The sequence below is a fragment of the Anser brachyrhynchus genome (assembly GCF_964034855.1).
Source record: "Anser brachyrhynchus genome assembly, chromosome: 17".
Lineage (NCBI taxonomy): Eukaryota > Metazoa > Chordata > Aves > Anseriformes > Anatidae > Anser > Anser brachyrhynchus.
In genome coordinates, this window is record NC_137710.1 from 13,334,250 (window position 1) to 13,356,258 (window position 22,009).

The 22,009-nt window shown below is 41.6% G+C and overlaps 1 protein-coding gene across 2 annotated transcripts in view; it reads right to left on the bottom strand.

The window, feature by feature from the left end:
* LOC308179437 (uncharacterized protein) overlaps window positions 1-22,009 on the bottom strand; it is a 131,272-nt gene that overhangs the window by 105,290 nt on the left and 3,973 nt on the right. The gene's annotated exons all lie outside the window — the stretch shown is intronic.

Below are 22,009 nucleotides of genomic sequence, written 5' to 3' on the forward strand. Positions count from 1 at the left end.
AGCAGAGAAATTCTGGAAAGCCCAGGATTTCAGGATCAAGGCTTTCCCTCAGCCAGGTTTCTCAGCTGACAGATTCCAGTCTAGGACCAGCTCACAGCTAAGTTTTGCCTGGGCCTTAGTGGAACATGTGAAATGTCATTTCCTGAATCTCTACTGAAGGTCCTCTATTCTTACCATTTTTTCCAGTGAGTAGATGCTTTCATGGCCAGTAAGCCCCACCTGGCTGTCTCACTGGAGCCAGAGCTGTACTGTGTGTCTTCGTAGAGCGTGCCTTAGTAAAGTTAGGTGGTAAAAGTTAAATTAGTATCTCTCTTCTAGAGGAGATACAGAAACAGGTCCAGATTGGAGGCTGGTCTGCTCAGTATCTGCAAAAAGACATTACAGTCATTCTCTTTTGGGCACCCAAAAGTGGACCTCAAAATCCGCCCCAGAGGCAGACCCAAATAACCACCTTCTGAAGCTCTCAGCTCATCACCGCTGCTCTGGGAAGCACAAGGGCTGGAAGGCAGATGTGCACACTTGGAATCCCACTGCGACTTGGATTTCTGTATCCAGTTACTGTCTCAACAAAGACATTTGGAAAATGAAGCTGTCTTCACCCTCCCCCTTCTCTCTCGCTGCATTACTGGTATCTATTTTTGGTTGTTGTTGGGTTGTTGTTTTTTTCTTTAGTGTTCCACTTAGAACATTTTGCTGTGTTCCTTGCCACAGTGCTTGAGAGCTCAGGATGCAGGCAGGGTGTACCTGATTTCTGTCACGGAAAGCTGGGATCACAAAGGGGTTCTCCTCGGCTTACAAATTCATGTCTTTTATGTCTTAGCACACTGAATAAAAGCAGGGGAGTAAATCCCTGCTGATCTGTATGCTTTTGTGTAGTCTTTTCTAAAACACCAAATATTAGAGTGCTTTATTTATTCTAGTCTAGTTAAAATAATTCCTACCCACCTATGCATCTGTACATATACATAGATCTATTTCCAGTGGTATGATACAGAAGATTTATGCCAACAACTGATCATGAAACAGTCTGGTACACTTTGGAACTGGTGCAATAGCACTTACAGTACAAACTGTATACATTTCTTACTATTTTGTAAGGAAAATTGCACCCTTATTCGATCAGTTTTATGGGTAGAAAGAAGCCTAGGGAGCAGAAGGGAGTTGAGGGACCCAGCTTGCCTGCCCCTCTGCCACCCTGGGTTTTGCTGCTGGCCGTGATGAGGCATGGGATGCCCTCTAGTGATGCAATGTTCATATCTTCAGAAATGCATTTTTGCTTAACGTGTGGCTTTTGAGGTCCCTGGACAGAAGAGCAGCTTGTGGCCTAGGCAGTTAAAAACAGCAGCAATAACACCACCGCATCCTGAGCCTTGGGGAAGAAGAGGTCCTGGGCGCATGTCACTCAGCTGTGGTGCCTCCTGCTTTTTGGACAGGACTGTGTGGAGCTGATGTTGGCAGGATGCAGAAGATGCCTCACACAGAGCACCTCTGTCAGAAGGAATATTTCTATGATAGCTACCTAGCAGAAAGGAACAAAACTAAGGAAAGGGTGGCTTGAGTCTGCTTAACCTTTGGTTAACTACTGGCTCTGGCAGAACCCTCGTTTCGGAAGGTGGATTTGAAAGAAGGGCCTCTAATGGGCAGGACTGTAAGAGCAGAGGAATACGGTAAAGGTAAGAAGGCTGTAGAGAATATTACAAGGGACAAGGAAGCAGTCTTGAGTAGTCAGTGGGGCACAGGCTCTAACTGCAGATCAGTCTTCGGTCTTTTGGGAATTTATGTACACGTGACTAGAATTTCTACTTGTTTGCTACGCCTCCAACTTCCATCAGACAGGTGATGATTCACATGCACTGATTACTGCCAGTCAAAGGACCTACCTCATGTTGAAACCTATTTACTAAATTCCAATTTCTTCTGGCTTTTAAGGATCGCAGGGCAATACTTGCCCAACTTCGGTAAACCTGGCCAAATTAGAGTGGCCAGAATAAATAACTGTCTTCATGTTCAGCAGAATATTTTCTTTTCAAGAGGTTTTACAGCCGCTTAGAAGAGCCAGGAGCAAGGGGGATGGAGTGTGCCCTTGTATGACTGGATCAGCTCCATCACAATTATTTGATTCCACAAGAGGTCACTCACAATCTGTGCCCTGCGTTTCTGCCAGGACACAGCAGAGAGAGGCCGCTGCCTCCTCCTTGGCACCAGAAGCAGCATCACTGTGCCAGCCATGGAGCAGAAGAACTTCCTCAAAGGCAAGCTACAGCCAAGTGTCCAGCTGCACAGCCTTCAAAATGTATGAAAAACACTGAGTATTAGAAAAGCACTGTGGAAGATGGCAACTAAGGCTCATCTACGCACAAATTGGGATTAAGGCAATTTTAAGATACTACAGCCAAAAGACACATGTACGCACAGACCTGCACTGAAATATGTCAGAATAAATGAAAAATGTCAGAATAAATGAAAACAGGCTTTTGTTATTTTAGTTCAAGGTGCAAGTAGACAAGCTCTTGTTTTTGGAACCACAGCAGAAGAAATAAATTAAACATGCCTCCAAGTAAGATAAGCAGTAAATATTTTGATGTGCTCAAGATCCCAGTAATCTATCAGATCTGAAATTCATCAAGCGAATTCTCTTACATCATACAAATAATGGCAAAAAACTTGGTGACATTCATCATTTTCTTTTAAAATGTCAAACAAGAGTGCAAGACTGAAAGCCCAGCAACGCTACTGCTGCTGTCAGCAACTCATTTAATCAATGTAGATGTTAATTCTAATAATGTCCTGGACTCCATTTAATTTCAGTTACATCATTGTTTTTTCTCAGTAAAATTGTGCACAGCTCAGGTCTGCAAGTAAGTGCTTGGTATTTGATATTTTCTTTCTCCATCTTGAGTCTTTTTCTCTGCCACTTACACTATTGTTTAGCATATAGATTATTTGGCTGAGATCTAAAAAGCTAAAGCTCCATCTGCTCTGATACTGGAGATTGGACAGTACATTTAATTTTGAATAGCCATTTGCCCCAGATTCGTGGTTAAGATTCTGCCCACGAATCATATTCACAGCACACTACTTCCCTTGTCACCTGCTTTCCCCTAGACACTGGTGCATTTCAGTGACACTGTCAAATGGGAAATGTTGCTGTTCTTGACACATCTCATTCTTTCATGTCTTTTCATCCCCTACCATTTACATAGCTTCATTACTTTAACACCAATAATCCAAGCTAAACTACAGCATAAGCCAATAAGAAAATCATTCCAGACTGTATATTAAGAAAGAAACAACGGATTTTAAAAACAGAAGATAGAAAAATCCAGTAATTTATCTTGATTGTATCAGTAGAATCATCCTCCAACATAAACACACAGATATGCTAAATACAAGTCGAATGTGGTCAGAAGGGATGTAAACAAAGAAAGAATTACAATAAGCAAAGACAAATGAGAAACTAGCAAATAATACTGTGGTGTTTGCAGGGCTTGGAAACCTCTCAGATAGGACCAGAATATTTCTCACCTCTGAAGAAGCAAGCTTGTGAAACCTAGGCCTTGTAGTCAGATGGCTGCGTGTTTCTTTTTAAATATCAAATCAGTAATTAGAAGCCCATTCGTTTTCCACAGGAGCAGACTAAATGGGTTTCCATACTTGCTGCTTTGCTTCTACAGCCAGGAGGACAGCCCCATCAAAACCGGGTGCTATTGCAACAGCCGTTCTAGATTCCACTTGGACTGAAAAATTTACAGCTGTTTTAATGTTGGCAATTTCTCACTTTTGCTAAAGACCCATACAATTTTTATGTGATTCCCAGCACCCATGAGTGTGTGGAAGTGGTCCGGAGGCTGAAATACTCCATAATTGCCTTTGTGGCAGAGTTCATCCTTCTTACTCAGGTACTACAACTAATTTATTATACGAGTTTTATGTCTGAGCTTGTCAGCATTTAATTAATTATATCTTAGAGAACCGGCCGGTCTGTCCTGACAAACTACTCCTCTTCACACTGCTGCTCTGATTAGGCCATGGAACACTTGTAGCTTAACATTATACAACCAGTAATGCAACCACAAACCAGTGCATGGTGGACTGCAGCCTTATATAAACCACAGCCAGGCCCTCTAAATGGAGCACGAGATTTGGTCCCTGCAGCCTCCTGCAACACTGCTCAGGGGGACCCAAACCCTCACTTTAAGCAACCACGCGGCTAAGGAGGTTACAACACCACCCACCCATCAGATGGGGAGCTGTGTGCAACCAGGAACCTACTTATACACATAAGCTCTCATGTTTAAGACACTCAGTCTTGCCAAAATTCATGTCGTTTAAAGCCAGAAAAACACCATTAAGTAGCTTTATCTGACCTTTAAAATCAGAGACAGTTATGTTTCAGCCACTTACCTCATATGTGAACCCAGTACCTTGTGTTTGGCAAAGGATGTCGTTCCAGAAAGCCTTGTAGTTTATATTTATATCAAATTGCCAGCTTTGGGACCTTGAGAACAAATACAAGGCAACTTTCTTTGAATTATGTTAAATTTTCGGTGGCTGCAACAATGCGATTTAACACGTGTATGCCATTTTGCAGAACGACTCTAGTTTGTTTTATTTCATCTTTTCAACAGTACCTATTTCACTTCACTTTCAGCAGTTTGTATATGTAGGATCAATCTGTCCATTACAAAATAAGTTTGCTTTAAATTAGACATAGGAAAGCACTCCGTTCAGGGCAGGACTACTTAAATTATTAATCACTAAATAGATTTCCTCCCAGCATTTTTTTTTCTTTTTAATATTTAGTCATTCAGATTTGTTTAACATCACACCGCTGCCGCTCCGGACACACTACTCTGCCATTTTCCCCAGAAACAGACCCATCCTTTGCTCTCTAATTTCTGCTCCCTGTAATGTCACATTCTTCTGTTTCTTCCTCTTCCAAGGAAGCACTGAGATTGGAGGGAGGATCCACATGTTTGAGTTTGGATACTCTGCATTACAGGGAAGAAAGGAAGTGGATATTCCTTCTTCCTGCGAAAAGCTCTCGACAGGCCACAGACATGCAGGAACAGATGCAAGAATATCTGTCACATGAACTCCTATACACAGAGCAGCACTGAAGCCTTGCATAGTTCGCACAGCCTGAAAGTAGCACAGAGAAAAAGCACTTCTGGATGGTTTTATGTCTGTGCCAATAAAGCCATTGGCTGCATTGGTCTGTTCGGTGCTCTGTGTGCCTTGGAACTCACTTTTACTACACGCAGTTGTATATCTTTGAAGGCAGCGAGGCTTTTGGATTGGCTCAGTAATAGTGCTGGGTGAATTGTAACATCCTGGAAAATCCCTTTTAAATGCCAGAGCAGGACTTGGAACACATCCAAGCATTTGCAGCAGGCACAGCAAAACAGCTTTTGGAATTTCACTTTTGTACTGTGCAGACATTTAAGACGGTAGAGGCACGTTCAGTAAAGCTAAGAGCACTTGAAGTCAAGCAGCATAAAATAACCCAGGACACTGGATTAACTGCTGCAAGATTCTGTACAGGGAAATTATGTGCTTGCCTGCCGGGTGAACAGGAGAGGGGAAGATTGCTCAGGAAGCTAAGCCTTGCGTTCACAATAAACACACTTACAGCAAGATCACTTCTTTTGCAGTGGCTGGATAGGGATTGCTGGAGGAAGACTTTTTATCTAGGAGGAGTTCCAGCTGTTTGCGGGGACTGCCGGTCTGAGCATCCCAAGTGCTAAGTGATAATGAGAGCAGATTCACTCCACAAAGTGCCTGCTACTTGTCGTGCCAGCGAGAGAGCCCTCCTTTCTGGCTGTGGTCTGCTGGCTGCTCGGCAGAGGAGCTGTCTCAGCTTCAGGCTGCCAGCTGGTAGGGAACTTCTGGATGATCCCCTGCTGTCAGCCATGGCCTGAGCAGAAACCCCTACAGCTAGGTACTCATTTTGGGATCTTTCCCCCAGTCAGCAAGCCTGGAGCTATCAGTTTCTCCAGATCCCCAAACCAGATCTGGCTAGCAATAGAGCAGCTCATTTTCTTTTAGGTGAAGAGCGGCTATAAAACTTCAAGCCAAATCCCTCAATTACATTTCCAAAATTAGCTGGTTTGCAGCAATTAAAACTAATCCTATTTCTACTGTATTTCTGAGTCCTGCAAATGACTGGTTCATAAGCTGGGCACTGCAAAGCAGAGTCAGTTTTTGTTAAGGGTAGCTACGAACCTTTAGAGCAATCTGTATCCCAGGACTGCCTCACCCTGGCTGTTATACACCGCTGTGCCATCACTAGCTAACCCAGCACTTTAAAGCAGTATCATCACACCAGCAGTTTTTACCAGCATCCCGAATGTTTTGCTTGTTTTTACATATACTTCTGACTCTCACTGTTCGAAGAATTCACTTTGTAAGCACTAAAGAATGGCTTTACCACAAATAGGGAGCCTGAATTTAGAGGACTACTGCTGTCACGCTTATTGCGAGACGAGTTTACGTATAAAAGAACATGTGCTCTGGTTTCAGACTCTTTATCTTCCGATTTCATTTTTATTTGATACTAATTTTGCAAGATGAGCCAATGTTAAAGTGTCCTTTACATTTTTTCCCCACCATCTACTACTCAATGGGTACAGCAACATCTGTAGGTACCAGCCCATCCCTTCTCACGGGTTCATTTTTGTGACCTGTGGTAATCGTTACAGACCATTTTCCAGGTGATCACAGAACAACTTGCATTTCTTCTCTGCTGATGTGCAGTATTTCCATTAGACTGAAAATACTAGAGAGGCCTGGAAACAGTTCAGTTTGCTTCTTTGGGTAGCACAGATCTTCGTTGTTTGGTGGTTCAGGCCCTGCCGTGCCTACTGTAGTACAGCTCAGTGCCTGTCGCCGTGGAGCTTCTGTTATTGCTGCTCATCTGAGACTAAAAAACACCCAGACTGCTTTAAGCCAGGGCAGCATAAACTAGTGGAAATGAGGAAGCCCAGGAGCCTCAAGGGCTTTGTTTAATACTTACTCACAAGAAGTAGATCGCTAGCTAGGAAGCCTTAGTAGTTTTGTGGTATTGGTACACAAATACATTTTTTTAAACAAATATTTCATCATCCATGACAAAGTAACCTAAGAATAGCACTAAGGAAAAAAAGGAAGTTGTTATATAAAATGAAAGGAAACTTCTGTGTTTACTACAAGTTTTCAACAAACTGCCTATGGAACATGCTGCAAGTTTGTATTTAAGGCAGTGTTAATTGCTTTAGGATTGTATCTTGTGCAATTTTTATGTCCCTAAAAGGCTAAAATGCCAGGGTTTCAGCAGCATATGAGGGCAAAGGAGGAAAAGCAAATGTGGATTTGGCAGTGTGATGAGCAGTTGACAACAAATTGAGCAATGTAAACCATTTTTTTATAACTTGGTTCTAAAAATGGAAAGCTCAGAATCATCATCTCACCAGGAACAAATCTGTTTTTCCCCAGCTCTAGGGAAACTTTGTTTTCGTATACGACTCTAGAACAGCTGTGTACCACTGGGACAGGGAGATTCTGCAAACCTATAAAGATGATGCCCAGTGGCTAAGGCATAAAAAAGACATGATGCATATGAGGAAGAGAGCTTGAGCTCTGTTGGTGAACCTGGGAAATCAACATAGCGAGGCAGTGAGATGCTGTGTTGGTAGATAAACAGCTTTTTATACACGAGGCAGGAACCGATGGTCATGAATTCATGTATCAAAGCTCCACTTGTAATTTTTATTTTTACTCGCAAATTAAATTTTCATGCCATCTATAGCTATTTAGGTGCCAAAAGCACTGGCAGTGTAAATGATGAGAGAGAAGGCAGAGCAGTAACAGTAGTACTTTAAAACACTGGTTTGGTAAGACAGAGGAAAATCCCAGACGTAGGGGAAACCAGAGGTCACAGCAGAGGGAAATGAACACTTGATGTGATGATACAGTGCCCGCCTATTCATACAATCCTAGAGTCATTAAGGTTGGAAAACAGCTCCAAGATCATCTGGCCCAACCACCCCCTACCACCAATATCACCCATTAATCCATGTATCCATGTCCCCAAGCGCCACGTCCAACCTTTCCTTAAACACCCCCAGGGACGGTGACTCCACCACCTCCCTGGGCAACCCGTCCCAAAGCTTGACTGCTCTTTCTGAGCAGAAATTTCCCTCTGTCCCATGTACAATGCTCCTAGGTGTCCTGCTTTGCTACAATTTCTGCTCATTTGGTAGACATCTTTTTGAATCAAATATCCACAAGGACTGCTCAATATTTCCTTCTTCTGAAGTCCATCAGCATACCACACGTAAAACGCTCAGATCATTTTTATCTGCATGTGGCACCCAACATGTAGCCAAATTAAATTTCATCTACTATCATAGTCATCATCCCCGTGATTTACTTATCTTTGCATGACATTACAAGCTCCATAGCTTTTATCCACAAATTTTGAAAGCTTATGGTCCATTTTTTCCAGGTCATTAATAAATTTAACATGTTAATCTCATCAGCAAATTCTAGAATACCCAGTTGTTATTTTTGTTTCACTGCAAGATGCAGTCATTCTCAACAACTATTTTCCTTAACACTGCATTTTGTGCAGAAATCACACATTTAACCTCCTTTTCCAGACACTATCATATAGGTGTTATCTTTGTGTCAAAACAGTGAAGATTCCAGACAAGGTGTAAATTCATATTATATAGTCCTCCTCAGTATCTGTTGAGATTCTGGCTCCAAGAGGCCATCCAAAAAAATGTGTTCACAAGAAAATACGGTTGGTCAAACTTGGAAACCATTCTAGAAAAAGAAAGCCTGGAAATATTTTTGTTTGTTTTATCTAACAAGGGAGGATTAGCAGGAAATTTTCCGTGGAAAATAATATATATGAGTGGTCTGCTGTAGCATTCTTACATCAGAGCATCTTCACTTGCTACGGTTAGAAATAAGGTGTTTGTAATTGCTTATGTGACGTTAAAACTCCCAGTGACTCTTGGTGGCTGCCTAGCTTTCCTCCAAAATTTGTCAGAGCCCTGCACTGAATGTCTGCTGTGAAGTCGGAAGAACAGACCCCGTCGGCGCTGAAAGACACAACATCCATGTTGGCAGTCTCTCCTGGTTTTATGCCACTATGCAGCCAGTTGACAAAGTCATTTTATGGGGCCTTGGGCTTTAACTGGAAGCCTTTACTTTTGAGGTAACATAAAGGAAATCCTCCTGGTTTTTCCCGTTCCACTCCAAAAGGATTTTTAGGTCTTGCCTAGCATACACAAACATAAGATGATTGATGAGAATATTCATCCTCTGCTGCCTGTTTCATTTGCTAAGCACTTGGGAAGCAGAGAATAATGTAAACCAAAACTAATTCATAATTTTTCTTGTACAAGAGAGGAAAATTCTTCTGTAGAGTGCTCTAATAGACCTAACAAAAAAAAAAAAAAAAAGCTATATCTGGAAAATAACAACAGCCCTTTGGGAAAGGGATTTGTTGTTAAGATGACTGACCTCCCAAATCCTTCTTCAGAGTTCATGATTCATTTCTGTGAGCCCTCAGCTGGAAACTGAAGACAATCAGACAAGTAGTTCAATTACTAGCACACCACTAGCAGGATATTACCAAGGTATTTCATGGAGTAAGCCTGGTCTGCTGATGGCAGCGGTTAGCCAAATAAGACATGCTGACAGACAACACTTCACTTCTCTTTCTTCACATCGCTGAGAAAGAGATTCCCACAAGGAAACTCTTGATACCTGATGCCATGAAGTCACAAGGAAACGGTCAATTTCTATAACCCAAAAATCAATTTGATTCTCTTACAGTCCATCATCCTAAGCTGCCAATGCTCTCCCGTGCACCAGTACATCCACTCACTCATACAAATCAGCATCTAAGGTACAGTTCTTGCTGATGTAGAATTAACTAATATTGTCCTCAACAAGAGGACAATATTAGAACTTACTCAAATACCATGCCACTTTGGAAGATGCATTCCTGTTGTTTGCTTTCACTGCACTGGCAGCTAACCTCCAGCTGCCCCAGATGGAGCAGATTAATTTTGATGCATTCCTTCTCTCTCAATGTCATTCCCTGACCATGGCTTTGCAGTCCAGAAGCTTCACTTGTAATTCTATCTTGTGTTAGAAATTACAGTATTTATTAAGTCTCATTCTACATTTAAAACTGGTGATGGTTTAAAGAGGAGGGTGATATCTGTTACAAGGTCAAAGAGTCATAAAAGAGCATATACAATAAACTTGGCTGTCTGTGCTCATCTTAAATCATGTGTCACCAGGGAAAAGCGTTCCCCAGAAGGGAAGGACAAACGAAGTGTACGGAAGGCAGAAAGTGGACGGACCATTGCAACACAAGCCTGTTCTATTTTCCCTTTAGAGGCCTCCCATCTGGAACGGTTCGGGGAAGAGGAACACTTCATATTGTTTGTGGCCCATTGCTAGCAGTAGTCTGCCATCTGCTGATCCACGCAGCTGTGTTTATAGCCTTCAAGGTAAAGCAGTCATCCATCTTTTCTCACAGTCTGCTCTTATTTCAGCGTATGCTGGTACATGAGGATATGAAATGCAGTGTCTGCTCATCTATGCTACAGGCAAGCAGAAGCCAAAGCCAAAACCACAGGATATCAAAGTGCAGCTGACCGTTACATTAAGATGCTTGGATCTCTGTCAAAAAGCCATTCCCCACGCTTCAAGCTTTGAACCATAACTTCAAAAAGAAGAGGAAAAAAGAGGGAAAAAGGGGGAGGAGAGGAGGGTGGAAAAAAAAAAAAAAAGAGTTTACCTAAAGTACCTTCCTACAACCAACAGAAAGCGGTTCTTAACACAGGCCAGCAAATTGCTGCCTTTCTGAGTAATGCTGGAGCTGCCAAGGAGCTCCATAGCCGAGCACGATTAACCCCTTCCTCCTGTCCCTACCTCTGCAACATGCAGTTGTTTTACTTCCCCCTGCTCAAAGCCAGCATCCTTCCACCGATTTTTCCCATGCATGAGTACTGACAGAGCATGTGGTAACTCCATTCTCTGCATGTGGCCAGCTGTACTACTGCATTATGCAAACGACAATGCTGATAATTAAAAGTGTTCATCAAGTAACCGCAGAGGAACAGGAGTCTCCTTCATGACCAAGCCACACTCTTCATCATCGTGGGACTATATACAGTGCCTATCCGTCATCTTTGCTACGATTGTCTTAGTAGTTATCCAAGGCACTGACAAAATACCGTATTTTTCTAGGAGTTGACTGGCTTTCATAGGATGCTGACTGTATCATGGATCTGATAATTACAGATTTGGGTATTAACATCTGGAAATGAACTTTGAAAATACAGCCTGTTCTGCCCTCCTTTTCTAAAGGAATTCACTTTTGAAAGATGAGACGTTCAGCTAGAAAAATAGAAGTGCATGCCTGGTGCATATCCAGGTCATACGCAGAAAAGAAGTTTCAATGGGACCTATTGTAATGCTCATGTTTTCTCAGACCTCTTTAAAGAAAAAAGAAGAAACAACACAGAAAATCATAAATCACGATGGCTTTGAGCACCCACCAGCACCATGAAGTTTAAAAGGAAAGAAGAACAGAATGAAGTACTAAATGAATTCTGAGGCTCTTTGACTTTCACACAGGAATACAAAATCAAAGATTTTTCACTCTCAATGACTTTCCATGAATGCATTTCAAGGGCAAAATGTGTAATCCATCTGAAAGGATAAATCTGAGAGAAACCAAAAATGGGAATGGGTTCAGAAATCCTAGAGTAAAGAAACCAAAGCAGGGCAACAGGCAGAGAAGTCCTGAGAGGGAGGAACCAGCTGGGGAGTCTGGAAAACTCGTGTCCCGTTTGTCCATATCACTTATGCAGCCTGAGCAGTAACAGCATTCATTTCACCAAATAACCTTATCCCTGAGGAGCCAGCCACCTTTGGAAGGAGACATTTTATTTTGCGTATCTATGAAGAACTAATTCCCATTTCTTTAATTAGCCTGAAGGTTCCAGCTGGGATTTGACCAGCTGTATCCTGGAGGACAAAATTCTAACCCACCAAGTGACTATCAGGCACACCAAAAAGCCATCAGTGTAAAACTTATTATTTGTTACTTGGACTGCATTTAAGCTGACACCTCTGAAGTTCATCAAATTGATTTTCTCAGAAGTGTCACAATCCATTAACAATTTGCCAAAATCAAAACAAATTTAGCAATGCTTTTGATGTCCCTGATAAGACTTCTCAAAACAAAACAGAAAAAAAATGTTATGGTCAACATTTGCCAGTTGCTAGTACTTAGAAAATAACAAAGAATGTTGTTTTGTTTTGCTTTTTACTGTAGTGATGTTCTTTTACTCCTTTCTTACTACAGATATGGTACGGTGTCTCCTATATTCACACCGGAATCTTTTAGGGGGTAAGATCAGTGACAATATCAGCATAACAACAAAGTGCTAACCAGTCAGAAACAGATTTAGAGTGGACATTAAAAAAAGGTTCCCTGACCATCAGACAGATGAGGTACTTTAACAGCTTTCCACTTCTGAAGTGATTACAAAAGAGCAAAACTATTTGTAAATGGAGGTTGGTAAGCACACAGAAAACACATCGGGTGCCTGAACTTGATGATGTGGGTCCACAAGGCTGGAGCAAACAACTGATGATTCTCCCTCACAGCCCTGCCACGGGTCTGCTATCTGATCTGGAGCAACTCTCCTAACTTTTGTATGGTTCGTAGGGATCTTGGAGACTTTCACTGGATAATGCCATAAGGAGCCCAGGACTTGAGTATATACAAGTATATACCTTGAGTGTATACAAGGTAGGGAAAAAAATAAAAAAGATTTACTTACATCTACAAAGATCCTTGACCAGAGCTGACAGTTGTTAATTGTCACTCCTGTTATTTTTTCCCTCCCATTAGAAAACAGGGTTCTCTACAAGCAAAGTGCTCCAGTTATTGAACAGGGAGGGCAGGCAGTGGAGAATGTTGCAGCCACTTGCAACTGCTAAAATGTGTCTTGCTGGCAGCTTCATTTAGAGGAAAAATATAATCTCAAGTAAAAGTGATTTATCACAATGACACATCTCAACGCAAAGCTCAGCAAGAGCCACTTAATACACACACAGAAATGAGAATGAGAGGCAGACACAAGAGTAAAAAAACTGCTTTTCTGATACCTTCAGAAACAACAATCCTTCTCCTCCATTCCCCACAGAAAGGGCAGCTTTCTTACCAGGCCCCCAATCCAATCCTCTCTCAAGTGCATATTATCCATTTAACTGGAAATCCTTCATTGAAAATACTTTTTTTTTGTTTTGTTATCCATGGTAATTTAAAAAATTTTGTATCATGGAAAAAATTTAGGAAGAAAAAAACCTTCTAATGATTTAGTCTTCTAATCAAATCAAAATTGAAACATCTGGCTACCTTTTTTTTTTCAGAAGCTAATATTCTTGAATCAAAACTGATTTTTTAATTTTTCTTAGCTTTTTAATTTCATCAAAAAGCAATTTTCTAGGGGAAAAAATGATAGAAAGGTGTTGATGAGACTTTTTATGTAAAACATTTAAATCAGTGAGTACTTATGAACTTCCTGGTTAACACTGTATTTGTCATGGTAGCAATAACAGAATTTTGGTATGCCTGCTCTAAAAACCCAAGCTTTGCTCTCCTGTGCAGCAGCCAATTTTCACGAGGTGTTGGCAGAGGAGCAGCAGATGCAGCTGAAGAGGTCTGACAGCATGCAGGAGGCTGAGGCACGCATACCCACAGCTCCGTGCGCTCCTTCACATCACATCTTCTGGTCACACTGTCCCAGCCTAAAGGCGGTGAGAGTAACAATATCCAAGAACTACTCCTTTTACCTCTTCTCAGAGCCTAACAGCTGCACGGGAAGCACAACTTTTCCTCAGGAGGTAGCCCAGGCTTGAGGAAGCTGCCATTCCTACTTCAGAGGGCAGCACAGTTCACACAGCTCCTGCCTCGCAGTGCCATGACCTGCACAGAGAGCAGTGCCGGAGTGCTACAACAACCTGGAGGCGTGCGATGAAAACACACCCACGGCCCCTTTCCCCTCTGTAAAGAAGTTCATTACTGAAGCCATTAAAATAGCTTTCAATGCAAGATGAGAACTGGACAGATGACAAATAAGATTTAAGTCATCAGATATTGTCGAGGCTTTTTACGGGGAAAGAAACCACAACACACAGGTGTAGCGTTTATAAGCTCAGCATCTTGCCAGCAACAAGATCCACTTGTATCCAACCGTCTGCTACAGCACAGCTCGGTTCGCTCACCTGCAGCACAATGCTTACAACAAGGCCAGCCGTTCAGGCTGGTGCCCAAAGCAAAATCCTACAAAGGAAGACAGTTTTATTTGGCATCAGTTGCTATGGGTATCAGTGCATCTTGCTTTTAAATTAGCTCAGGTGTGCTTTAAACAGGAGAAATAAGGGATGCTGTAGAATTTTAGGAAGCCTGAGGACATTTCCCTTCAGAGATCAAATTTACCAGTGTCATATTCAACAGCTTCTCCTTAATAAAATAAAAATTCCTCAATAACCACAAATTGCTACTGGTTGTATTGGGATAACATTACAGTAATTTCACCACCTTAAAAGTTCTCAATTTAAATCACCAAGAAGAGGCAGAATTTATGAGGCTTGGCTCCAGATTTTCAATTCTGTCAAGAAAGCTGGGGAAAGAATAAAAATAGCAGCAAAGCTATGCAGTGAACACTGTCTTTGTCTACTGAATCATCAGAGTACCCTAGTACAAAACAACAGAACCAGCAATAAGCAATCACACAGCAGCAGTTTGTGGGAATTAACTAAAATAAAGCACATGTATTGAGCAAGGAGATCAGTGAAGTGTCAGAAAAAGCTGCTAATTTGAATACTGCATTTGTTTACATAGTAAGCACTTTTAATATAGTAATATACATTTATTCAAAGAAATCATAACTGACCACTAATAAAATGAATGTTGATAAAGACCTTAATGGTAAGCAACTGAAAATGACTGCAGTTGTATCTTTTGCTGCCTAGTATACAAAATACCAAAAAAAAAAAAAAATTGCCCAACAGATGCAAAACCAAACAAACAAATGATTAAACAGCTCCCCGGCTGGGCTTTGCCTGCCAAATCTCTGCCTGGAGAGGACTTTTATGTCCACGTAATAAACCCTCAAAATTATGGACTTACAAAGGAAACAGCTGCTTAACCATAATGGCAATTACTCTGGTCAGATTGCAGAGCACCCAACCTTGCGGCTGTGGCTCCGGGTGCCCATCTCGTGCACCGCGAGACAATGCAGAGATGGAACTGAGTTAGCGTCACTGCACAGAGCGTGCAGCTGACTCATCCGCACCGCCTGCCACGAGACAGGGTGAGGAGCACGACAAGGCAGTGCGGTCAGCTGGCTGCGGGGCAGGCCCTCCCAGGAAGGATTAAAGAGCGTGCCTCATACACACAGGCCAGGTGGTTTCATCCTAAGCTGTTCGGGGATATTTGGAAGTGCCCCATCATGGCACAGCCAAACCCAGCTCATACATCCTACCTCTTGGAGCAGCTTTTAACCTACGCTAGGTTAGTGGGGCCAAGCTCCTCTCCCACTCCAAGGCTCACCCAAAAGCCACACTGAGACACTGTCGTAGGCTCCAAAAGCAGAGAGCTACCCCCTAGTACCCGCAGTATTAAGGCTGAAACTCTCACACAGCACTGCTGTCATCCCACTGGCCCACAGACCGTAAAACAACTCCGGGTGCACGGCTGTTCATCTTATTGAACCTTGCAGAAGGTGGTGCAGGCCCACCTGCTTCAGCACAATCGGTTATTTCAGGAGAGAACAGAACCTGTCCTGTCGTAAGACTGTTCTCTAGCAGACAACATCACAGCTGGGGCAAACCTGGATACAAACTAGTGAAGCATCTTTCTCATGGTCATTGGGTAGTTGGGAGTGTCCAAACCCAGAAAGCAGGACACCTGACTCGGTGTTATAGCCACCATAAAAACACTGCTTCCTACAAGTGCTGTTTTCCATTATTATCTTGATTTTCTACATAAATATGAAAAATTTCATATACAACACGCCCTAAACTCTCCTTCTGTTCATGTTATCCCGTAGATGGAGGCTGATTCTCCCATTACTACAGATCCCACACCAAGTGGGGACACCAAACTGAAATGGTGCTCTGCCTTGCACAGAAATGATCAGCATGAAACGTATGTACCTGTATCACCAACTATTTATTCGGCAGCTGACAAAGGATACCAGTACCTACCAATACCTGCCCTGTAATTTCATACTGGCATGAGCATTTTTGGCCCAGTGACCTGCAGCGGTAACTGCACAGCACGACCTATGAAGTGCATCCATGGTACTGGGAACTATTTATGTATAAACTGCTCATTCCAATTAAAACAGGACGTAGAAGTTACTTCAATACTTAAGTGCACAATAGGATGCTGCTGAATGTCTCATCTGCCAAATCCATTTTTGATGGAAAGTGATTGCTGATATTATACTAGATAATTTCTCTATGAATTAAGTTAAACGCGGCTTGTAAGAGACCTGGACAGCAGTATTTCAAGAAACAGCCTGCAGATTAGAGACAAGTGACAAGACTGATCTCTGAAGCTGCAATTAACTGTCTTCCCTTCGGTCTCTCCTGCACAGTTCTAAGAAGGGCTACGTTTTCCTCCTGCTGATGAAGGTTGATTAGCAGTCAGGTGGGGAGAGGCTCCTGGGATGGCATGACGCATTAATTAAATCACTTTTACCAGCTAAGTGATGACACTTTGATTTATAGCAGAGCTCATTCAACCAGACACTGGCATTTCCTGGGCACCGAGATGAGGAAAAGCCAAGCTGGGAAGCAGGTGGGAGAAGAGGGGGATGTGCACATAAAGGAAAAAAGAGCAAACTGAAGTGAATACCTGCAGCTGATAGACTATTTTCAAAACAGAGTGCTTGCTGGAGCAGTAGGAATGACCATGAAACGAGCTGAAAATGATTTAATCCACCTTTCTTACACAGAAGCTATTTCATTTTGTTTGTGTCTATACCAAAAGCTGGTTTAGAATAGGGTCTTTTAAAAATCTCTCCAATTAAACGTGACACAAATTATTTCATAAGGCACTTTTCAACCTGATATACTCCAAAATAGCTTGCGGCTGTTGTGCCTGGAGATAGCACTGACTCATGTCTACAGTTACAAGCTCAGAAAGAGAAGGTAGAAATCTCCAGAAGGCAGAACAGGACAGCAATCTAGGGGCCAGGTTTGGATGCTACGCTCAAACCTGCTCGTGCTCCATCGCCTGTCAAGAACGATGTCTCCTAAACACCGTGTTTCAATTTCTCCCTCTGCCAAAGGGCGATAATGTTATTTCACAACCTTTGTAAAGGGTTACCTTCATCCAACTTTATCTATTTTGTTTAGGATTTTGACATTTGAAAAGGCTAACTTAAACAACCTTCCTATTAGAAAGCTTCTCTTTTGGTGACAAGGCTACATACCCTGCCTTGTGAACTCTGGTAAAAATCACAAACCTGTACAAGAGAGAAAATACTTCTACACCCTGGAATCTGAAATAGGTCAAAACATGATTATCACTACAGTACTGTATTTCAGTCCCTCTTCTCAGTCACCAGGCTTTGGTGATTCTTGGATTATTTTTTCTTTGAAACCCTGAAGCAAGCATTTGAGAACATTTTGGGGTCTAAAATATGCTACTCACTGTACAGTCCTGGGGTATTTTTTTTAGCAAGACATATCTTCATGCTTTTGAAAACAAAAGAGGTTTGTCTGTTCACAACATTGTCTTGGGTGAACAACATGTTGACTTTTTGATAAGAGCTCTGTAATATACATGCAAATTTTCTGCAAGAACCACTTTGGACATCTTAAACTACACCAGGCTCACTTCAGTTTGATACATGAGGAGGGGATATTTAAGGAAAACATGAAACAACAAGGTTGATTCAGAGGATGTATTCCTTTTAGTCAATATCACCATCTTTCTCGTTAACCTCTGCTACTGCAGCAGACAGTGACCTCAGACAGGACTGGAACCATGTCATGGTAGCTGCTTGTACGAGGATCTAATGAAAAGAGAATTCTTGTTCTCTAACATTTCACAAAAACCAACCAAAACAAACAAAAAAGACCCACCTCTACTGATATGGCTCTCCTAGCAGCAAGCAGTAGTAAAATGACTGCTCTTGTAAATCTAAATTCTGATCAGAAAAAGATCTCGTGAGCCTCTTTGCTTAGCACATGCATCATGCACATTTGTCTCATCTCATTAACTTTTGCTTATCTAGATATATTTCTCCTTTTAGCTCAAAGCCTTGTTGTGTTTGTTGTAAACAATTTCCATCTCTCCCTCAATGCTACATCTCATTTATAGGTGCAATTACTGTTACACAAAATAATATCTTCAGCTTTCCTAGCATACCCTCTAGAATCTCCAAGTGCCTTATAGCTAATTTATTGTGGGAGGCAGATATGAGAAAGCCTTCACAGACACAGCAGCAACACAGAAATTTGGGTCATAAAAGAATTCTGCAGCATACCAGTACATAGACCGGTGCTTAACCAATATCATTTGTCACTAATCTTCTATAATGCATTTGGATTCTTTTGCATCATCTGCACTTAGTAACAAAATACTTTATTTAACACTGGACTTGGTAGGCAGCTAGACGGGGGTGGGGAAAAAAAGCCAGCTCGCTTTTAAACAGATCTACATGCATCTCCTTTTCATCATTAGAATAAATTTCCAGAGAGGTGAGCAAAGGTTTAGCTGCATGACTCTCATTAACGTTAACTTTATTTCAGTAATGAGGTGAAAGCACAATCACTGGAGCTAATATAATCACAGTGATGAGACACAAAGTATGCTGCAGTAAATACAGCTGAAGAAGATGACATTGACAGTCCTGATAGGTTGTATCGAGGATGGAAAAACAGGCGTCAGTAGCAAAATGATGCAGCGAGGGTAAAGACCTTGCCTTTGCATCTAGTAGTAAAAACTTGAAACTAACAGGAACGAGCCCACTGATGTGAATGAGAGGACTGACGCTGGTCAAAGGACTGTCCTTCGAGGTATTCACCGCACCAATGCTCACTCAGCTTTACTAGTTCCTAGCAAGAACTGAGGAAGCAAGGGGCTAACAGTACTGTGCCCTTAAAAGTCATTTAGGAAAGATAAGGAACATTACTGTAGCAGCTAAAAAGAAACGCTGAGATAAAAAGAAAACAGCAGGTGTGGAAAATCAAAAGCTATTGGTGACAGCCCTAGAAGACAATCCCAGTAATATATTGCACCAGAAAAACCTCGTATAATGAAAAGCGTGAGAGTCATCATGCCATTGCACTCCATTACTTTAGCTAATGGAATGATCTGAACAGAACAAGGCTGGGAAGAATTTTATAGTAATTAGCAAACCTGTTGGTGTCCATTTTTCTTCTGTACAACATATGAACAAAAGAAAAGTACGTACAGCTATTAAGGGAAACAGGCAAGAAGAAAAAGCGGGAAGACGGACAGCGATTTAGGTACCTCTGCAGAAATAAAAACAGTAATTACAGTTTTTATTACAAAACCAGCATACAAGGATTTTTAGCTTTGCATTAAAAAATACACTGCAATATAAAAACTACTAAATATGTAGCACATAAACATCCACATCCAAGTACTACTAGCACAGAAGGAGCAGAGGAAACATAATGTATACATCCACCCCATATAATTCTTGCAACATTCAGTACCTCTGTAAGCAGCTCAGTTAACTTCATCCAGATGTCATTAACTGTTGTTTTTTTGTTTTTTACAATCACATGGAACCGATCCACTGCAAGCTGTTTGTACAGAATCCACGAGAATAACCCTTTAGCTACAAATGAAGCGTACTTATAATGACATGTCAAACATGTGTCCTTTTCACTTGATTTTAGCATCTTACAGACCCTCTGAAGACTGGCACAGAACTGCCCAAGAGCTGCTGATGCTCAGCACTGAAGCGAGGTGGTAAGCCCTCTCACCTTCAGTATCAAGACAATGTGTATTTGGTTTTGCCATCCCAGCTTGTTGCATTGTCCCAGCCATTGCTATTGCAGATATTCAACCACTGCAAGGAGAGCCCTGATCAATACATCTTTGTTGTGTCGACCGGAATTAACTACATCTCACTTTCCTTTGACAGCGACACAGATCACATGCAGCTGCTGCTTCCACTATGAGAAACACGAATTCTGGAAAGCATATTCATTATCTGGTTGTTAAAAGCAACGGAGCATGCAAGCCTCACCCTGCCTGGGTTACCTGAAAAATCAAGATTTCTGTTTGATTAAGTGACTGCCAGCTAGTCACCTTCCCACTCTAACCTTGATGTGGCAGGACCATGACAAGTGCATATAGTGTAACATCACAAAATGTTTCACTGATGCTCACAAATAGATAGCTTAATTTGTTTAAATAGCCTGGTTCCTTGCAGCATTTTCACTGGAAGCCCTGTTTTGAGGACAGAATATATCGTCTCTTCATACGGAACCTACCTGCAAGCCAGCTGGCAGGAAGTCAAGGAGAATCCTGATGAGGTCCAAAGCTCTCAGACTTTACCCAACTTACAGCAATTATTAAATTTCGAAGGAATTCCACCTGCCACCATCATTCTCTGAGTTGTAGGACTCAGGATCAGAAAATTTGACTTTATAAAAATTATAGCTCCTTAACAGATTTTCTGTAGCTGAGTATAACCTGTATACGACCAAAAAAAACAAAGAAAGAAAACCACCACTAAAGGATTTTCCATTTGATGTACAGAAAAAAAAAATAAGCCCTTATAGGTTTGATTTCTATTTCACAAAGAAAAAATACTAAAGGAATTTCCATTTGCTGTACAGAAAAAAGTCCGTATAGGTTTGATTTCTATTTCACTCATAATGCAGAAATAACAGGGCTGTCATTGGTGCTAACTCTCACATTTTTTTTTCATGGTTTTCATTTGTTGCTTCTTTTCCACTAGCAGCTGCTGAAGTGAGGTGGCCAGAGAAACCTAATTTTTTACACAAGAAGGGAAAATGAGACCTCTACAGTAGTAGAGAGGAACTTAAGAGCTCTGCAACTTCAGTACTCCATCTTCAGACAATAAAAAAATACAATTTCTCCCTTATTTTTAAATTAATTATGGTGGGAGAAGCAGACCTCACTTGCAACTGCTGAACACTTGGGGTTAGAACTTGTAGCATTTAACACCGCTGTTTGTGATCACGTATCATCACTAAATCATCTCACTTCCAACTGCAAATCTTTCATCAGTAGGAATATGCATGATCCAGACAGAGCCCAGCTTCAATTTACAGACTAGCAAGACAGGAAAAAAAGCGTGTTGAGCACTGAGAATTAGTCTTCATACGTGTCACTAAGCAAAGGAGATCATTGTTCATAAATTTTTGTGGAATTACGTTTCAGCACAGAGCTGGACTCTCATGCGGTGAGATGAAGGTCCATGAGTTCAACTCATCAGGGTTCATTTTGAGATAACGGAAAAAAATTAAGTAACTACTAAAACGAATGTATTACCAATGCTGGTGACATTTTGGCATTACAACAAATGCTAAATATAAGCCTTTCGTGATGAAAGATTGAGACCAGATAGCGTGTACACTTTCCTTTTTCATAAGCCATATTTATCCTGTAAACAAGCCTCACATGCTGTTGGCAGCAACGCAGGATATCATAATTAGGCCAAATGATTTCTTCAGTGAAGGTTTCTACCAGAATGCTTTCTACCAGTTTTCAGTAACTTTCAAACAGAGTGATTCTAAAAAAAGTAACCGTATGCTTACTAAAGCAAAACCCCATATATTAGAGATGCGTTTGCGGAGTGGGAACCAGCTCCAAGACGTGAGCTCCCAGGGACAAACGCAGCAAAGTTCATGCTCTGCTTCCTAGACCAGCTGACAGCATGGGTGCCAGGGAGAGCACCAGTTT